The sequence below is a fragment of the Myotis brandtii genome, unplaced genomic scaffold, assembly GCF_000412655.1.
Source record: "Myotis brandtii unplaced genomic scaffold, ASM41265v1 scaffold738, whole genome shotgun sequence".
Lineage (NCBI taxonomy): Eukaryota > Metazoa > Chordata > Mammalia > Chiroptera > Vespertilionidae > Myotis > Myotis brandtii.
In genome coordinates, this window is record NW_005370932.1 from 16,355 (window position 1) to 22,821 (window position 6,467).

Genomic DNA, 6,467 nt, shown 5'->3' on the forward strand with positions numbered 1-6,467 from the left:
GAGAAGCGCCCTGGAGTATGAGGCGCCAGCAAGGCGAGGGCAGGGGCGCTCCCCACCCCGCGGGACCCGAGCCCGTCTGGGATGCTGTGTGCAGAAAGAGCACCATCCAGGCACCCCAAAGTCCTTAAGGGAAAACCTCACTGCAGATTTGCCCCGGCCGGTGCGCACCGGGGGATGCTGCGCGTCTGAGGACCCCAGACAGGTGTCCCGGGAAAGCTCCGCGCCTCCCTCCCCCACGCCCGGGCCGCCGCCCGACGCAGGTCCAGGGAGAAGAGAACGCATCTGCTTTGTACCTGATTCTGTCCTTCTCTGCCCTCTGCAGCTCCTCATTTCTTTCCAGCACCTGAAGGATCTTCCTGGCTTCGTCGTCATTTAGGAAACTAAAATCAAACCCCCGAGGAACGTTCGTCATTTTCTCTGGGTCTTGCGTGAGTTACCCTTAAGCTCCTTGGCGCCTCCTGTTACGATGACATCCTTCGAGCTACAGAAGACTTGGTCCCATAGCCAATAAGTCTGTCCCTTTGAAAATCTACAACCACAAACTTAGGGAACAGCCCACACCTACGGGGCTCATTTTGACACCACCTGAACGACAAGTTTGTCTCCACCTACCCAACCGAGGTGCCAGATGAACGGCTACGGGAGAGAGGGAACCAATCCCGCTCCCAAGGGGCGGGCCCTTTCTCATCCCCTCCCCTCTCCCCCACCTCCTATCCTGTTTGCTAAACCAACAAACCTACTTACTTCTGCTGTTAAGTGAGGCTGAGTCTTAAGTGTTGGCTCCAAAGTATTTGTTTTGGCTGTTGCTGTTTGCTCTCAGAACTTGAGCTGGATTAATAGGAGGGCAAAGGAAAGAGGTTCGCCACGAAGCTTCCTTTTCAGTAAAGGGCCCATTGGAAGTAGAATTGCCTGCAGGCGCCTTAAAGGGGCTGAAGGAAGATTAGTTACCCTATTTGAAAGGCAGGAAAAGGCTGAACTCTTTATAAGTCTCTGTGAGCAGACCAGGCCCAAGGGCTGAATTTAAAGCATCCTTGGAAATAAATTTTTTTTTTTGCCAAGTCTCTCATCCTTCAGATGCTCCCCCCGCCCCCCATCCGATTGCCCCACAAAAGTCATTTTCAGATTTTAGGAAAGAAACAGCATAAAACTGTTTATGGCGTTTTAGGAGAAAGCCCTGAGGCAAAGAATATTAGGAAGCACCTGTTTGTAGCTTTCTGTAAGATTTGATCATCTTAGCCCTGCCTGGTGTGGCTCATTCGGTTGGGCGTCCTCCCATGCACCCCAGGTTTCTGGGCCTGATCCCTGTAGGGGACCTGCAGAAGTCAGCCGACCCACGACCCACGTAACTCTCTCACATGGACTTCTCTCCCTCCTTCCCCCCTTCCCTCTCTCCCTCCTTTTCACTCTCTAAAAACCAATGGAAAAAATATCCTCAGATGAGGATTAACAACAACAACAAAGTCCAAAAAGCATCAACCAGTAAAAAGACTGAGAAATTTGCCCTCAATAAAATTTTTTTAAAAAAAGATTTGATCGTCTTAATAAGAGAAGTAATACAAGTGCCACTTTCAAATACCTAATCCTTTGACTAAAGCCAAATATAATCCTATGAAACCACAGAAACAGGTTTTCTTAGAAAGTAGTATTCAAAGATATGATGGCACTTTCTAAACACATTCATATTGATATTTTAAAATTATCAAGTCTTTTCCAGAAAATGTTGTTTCTTTTGCTTCACCCTCCACACAAAAATAAACTTGGTCAGATCAACTTCCCTGCCCAAGGCCTCAGTTTGGTCACTTCTTGTGTAGTGGTGATGTCACAAAATCATGGTGTCAAAAAAGGCTACTTACGTTTTGGCCTCTGGGTCCTCTACTCACCTTGAGCATCATTGTTTAAGACATATGTAGGCAGGTAGCCATTCAAATAATTTTCAGTGGGTGTTTGTTATTTCTCTGCAGCAGGAATCAATTCAGTTCACCAATGTTGTACAACACTCACATTCCTTTATACATAGTCTCTGTGTTAATGATGTTGGTTTAGGAATGTGCATTTTCCCCCACCCCCATTCATTAGTGTGTTCATTTATTCAGCATGCATGTAGGACTTTTTAATGTGAGCACTGGTAGACTTTTATCTTGTTCCTGTCCCCGGGGTATCAGTGAATTGATTTTAACTAATGTGTACTGGTTCCTACTGTTTGCAGGCATTGTACACTGTGAAGAAGTTAGTCTTTGTATTTAGGAAGTTTATAGTACAGTGGGGGGAGATAACACAAAAAGCAAAATCACTACACTGCAAAGAAGAACACAATAGAGACATAAAGAAGGTCCTACTGGAGCACAGAAAGAAGCTGGTTCCCGCTGAGTGGATGAGAGGGAGGAGGACAGGGTATTTGGGTTGCAACAGCAAAGGTCAGCTTTCAACAGAAGAATGGAGGGTGCTGAGAGGAGATGTGTGAGTCAATCCCAGGAAAGGCAGCTTTACATGCCAGGAATCTTCTCATATTCTTTCAACTCCTCTGACTATTAGCCAAAGTGAACAAACACTTGGAAGCTAGAAAATATAAGGACATATTCAGGAATTGGTAAGTGATCTGTTTTTGCTAGAGTATACATTGTCAATAGGGAAGATATTGCCCCTAATGAAGCAAAAATTGGTTCTTGGTGGGTGAAAACATCTTACTTTTAAATATAAAGTATAGAACATAAATATGTGTATAATGCATAAACAGATATACACTAGTATATTGGTGGCATTAACATTTCGCAAGGGGTGATTAAGAAAAATATCCTTGAGCCCTAGCTGGTTTGGCTCAGTGGATAGAGAGTCAGCCTGTGGACTAAAGTGTCCCAGGTTTGATTCCGGTCAAGGGCACATGGCTGAGTCTCGGGCTTGATCCCCAGTGGGGGACATGCAGAAGGTGGCCAATTAATGATTCTCTCTCATCACTGATGTTTCTATCTCTCTTTCCCTCTCCCTTCCTTTCTGAAATCAATAAAAAAATATTTTTTTAAAAAAGAAAATGATAGACACATACTTCTTTAAAAAAAAAAAAAATCCCCGGAAGGCTCCTTAGGGGGACGGTAATGAAAATGAGGTTGAGAAACACTGGGCTAGGGCATAGGGCATATGAAGAGTAAACAAGGCTGAGACCCAACTATGATTACTAGGCTAAGGAATCTGGACTCCAGGTGTAAGCAATAAGGCATCAACACAGGGTTTGAGGATGACAATGATGTCGTTGAAATGGAGCAATGGGAAGATGACTGTGGCAGCAGGAAATAGGAAGAGTAGAGTGAGGATGATGGCAAGGATACCATTGTGCTGGAATGCCGATGTAGGAGAAAGGACAAAGAGGACCTGAACTAAAGCTGTGGAAGTGGGAATAGCAAAGAGGGTTGGAGTCCAAAGATATTGGCTGGCTGGACTTGGTAACGCATTTGATATGAGGGTTAAAGAAGGAGTCACAAAGATGATGCAGGTTTTTAAGAGAAGTGCCTGAAAGTAATCTATCTGATGAGACAAGAAGCATATGGTTTGTAAAGAGATCGAGAGTTCTGTTTTAGACATAAAGAGATTGAGGTACCTGCAATTTATGGAGACACTCAGCAAAAGTGAGAATGTGAGGCAGAAAATTCTTAAAACAGGGATGGAGAAGTAGGTTTGGGAGTCATCTGCTAAAAGCCAAAACCCTGAGACTGGATCAGATGGCCAGAGCAGAGGGTAGACAGGGTGTAGAGGCTGAGCTCAGACCCTTGAATGACCACCTCAGACATCATCACCGAGGCACGCTTCAGCCCTGGGTTGTGGCACAGCAGGGCATTCGATTGAGAAATTTTAACATTGAGGTTTTATAATGAGAAATTTGTAAGGCATTGAGGCTTGCTCTAGAAACCATACAGAATAATTTCTGTGGGGCTATAAACATCATGCTTTTAAAGTAAAAATAATTCTCAAAGTGTTGCATGATGGGCTCTAAGCAGCTATTTTTCACCTTAGTATCTGGTAACCCTGGCAACCTTCTGCCCAGCCTCCCAGCTATAGCGATACTCATCAGTTTTGTGTGTTTTTTTTAGTAATAACAGCTGGATAGATAGCAATAATCTTTAGAAATCTCCCATAGTCTCCTGTTTCTCCAGTCTGTTGGCCAAACCCCAATAGATGCCTTAGTTTTTCCCCTTCCCTTGGCAGTTCACTCAGCCAAGAGAAATGCTGATCACATACTTGGTTAAATATCTGAATTTTTGTTACCTAAAGTCACTTAAGCCCCTAGTAGGCTCTTGAAAATCATCTCTCTAGCATGGCGATGGGTTCCCTCCCACCCACACATATCTGCTCTGGGGTGAGTTTGGGTGGTAGCTTTCAGTTAAACAAGCAAATACTTGTCGGCCTGAATGTTAGATGTTGGCAACAGGACTTTATTAATAAACAAGAGACGTGAAACTCCAAGAAGAAGAGAGTTTGCACAGTTGTTCCTTTCAGTTTTCACTATTCTAACAGTAGTTCAGTGAATAGGTTTGCAAATCTAGACAGAAAACTCCCTTTTTGGTTTCCCTGAAGCTTCAGTCCTGAATCCACAATTATAAAATAAATACTCCATGAAGAACAGCATCTTACACTCTCTGAACGTTAGTTTTTTGGTTTGTTTTTGTTTCCTACAAAAACAAGGATAATAATAGAACCAGCCTTAGAAGATTATTGTAAAAATTCACTGAGATGTTGCAATGAAGCAATTGACAAGATGGATGCTTAATAAACGGCACCTATTAATATTATTCGCACACAGAGCAGCCTACAATTTTAAAAGTAACATTTTCTTTGACTACTTGAGTTTGGGGGAATATGGAAAATAAAACATAGGAGTCAAATAGATGAAGATGAAAAATCTCCGCTTCATTACTGTTAAGTTAATGGAAGAATGTGACTTCATTCTACAGCCAAATGGGCTCACCAGTCTCATCTCTCGCAAGTCTAGACCTTGGCGCAGATCACCAGAGGGAGCTTTGGGTCTGGGGAGCAGATATCATTGGTGGTAGGAAGATGGTAGGGAGAATGCCACCAGTACTTAAAGTTTCCTACTGGTTGGTCTCACTCATTCAAAAAGCAATGAGTCATGGCATTTCATACCCTTACTACCCTCCAATCAAATGATTTACTCCTCCATCTACCTTGAGAAGGAGAAAGTAAGGGCCAGATAGAGAGGCTGGGAAGTTACTCTAGTCATGGAAGTACCTGCATAGAGAAGTAAGGGAATGGTTGCTCCCCCACGTAATGCCCATTATATAAAAATGTAAGAATATAGAAAATAAAATAAAAAAGGACCAATGATCTATAATCCGCTATTTTAAAATATTTTTATTTACATCCTTATATAGCCCCCCTTTTCATAGATATCTAATATATTATTAAATAGTCTTCTATAACAACCCCTTACATGGCTGCATAGAGCTCCCTAGGATAATGGCCCTTTGAGTAAGAGAAACACTGCAAGATTCATAAAGGCTTTTGAAGTGTTTAAACAGGTCACTGAGCCCATCTGTAATCCGAAGTACCATATAAAGCAAGGGGGCCAGAGCTTCCTGCTTTCATGTCAGAATTCAACACGGATGAGGGCTAGATACCAACATCTACCTGATAAAAACCAAAAATCCTGACTAAATCAAGGAACTGAGCAGCACACATTTGTTATTCATCCCAGGCCTATACATTCAGTTCCACCTCGCCTCACATCCTCCGCATGAGGGGCTTTCGGTGTTCCCGCTGCGCCAGAAGGATGAAGGAAAAAGGCGATGGGAAAGGATAAAGGAAGAAGGTGGTGGGGAAGGATGAAGGAAGAAGGCGGTGGACTCTAAGGTTTGTACAAACACCCAAGACTCTGCTCCCAAACTCAAAAGAAGTACACGTTTCCTAGGCATTATGTGAATTTGTTGTTAGCTTGAAAGCAACACCTGAAAAAACTAGGTTATTACACAGACAGGCAAACACAATATAGTTCTCCTTGTGACTATAGAGATAGGGGGGGAAATCCTAAGAAAAAGGCTAGAAAACATTTCTAGAAGATAGAAAACATTAAATGAACCCAGCTGGTGTGGCTCAGTGTTTGAGCATTGACCATGAACCAAGAGGTCACATGAGGTTGTGCAGGAGGCAGCCCGTTGATGTTTCTTTCTTGTTGATGTTTCTATCTCTCTATCCCTCTCTCTCTAAAGCAAATCACTTAAAAAATAAATCTATGAAATGACTAATGCAGTTTTTCTAGAAATGCAAGAGTATTATAATTAACGTAGTGCACTTTAGTATTTCAAAGAAAGAATACTGTATGATCAAAAGTCCTTTGATAAATTTCCAGATTGCTTTTTGTTTGAACTAAACTGAATTTGAAACACGAAATCTTAGGATTAAAAGGATGCTTCCTTGGTGTGGTAAGTAATGTTCATACCAGTGCCATAATTAGTGGTGAATTA

General features: G+C 42.7%; 1 long non-coding RNA gene across 1 annotated transcript in view; it reads right to left on the reverse strand.

Moving 5' to 3' along the window:
* LOC106724150 overlaps positions 1–1,496 on the reverse strand; it is a 7,947-nt gene extending 6,451 nt beyond the window's left edge. The window contains exon 1 of the long non-coding RNA XR_001359903.1: positions 294–1,496. This is a non-coding gene — a long non-coding RNA (uncharacterized LOC106724150). The remainder of the gene's footprint in view (positions 1–293) is intronic.
* Positions 1,497–6,467: the final 4,971 nt, after the last annotated feature.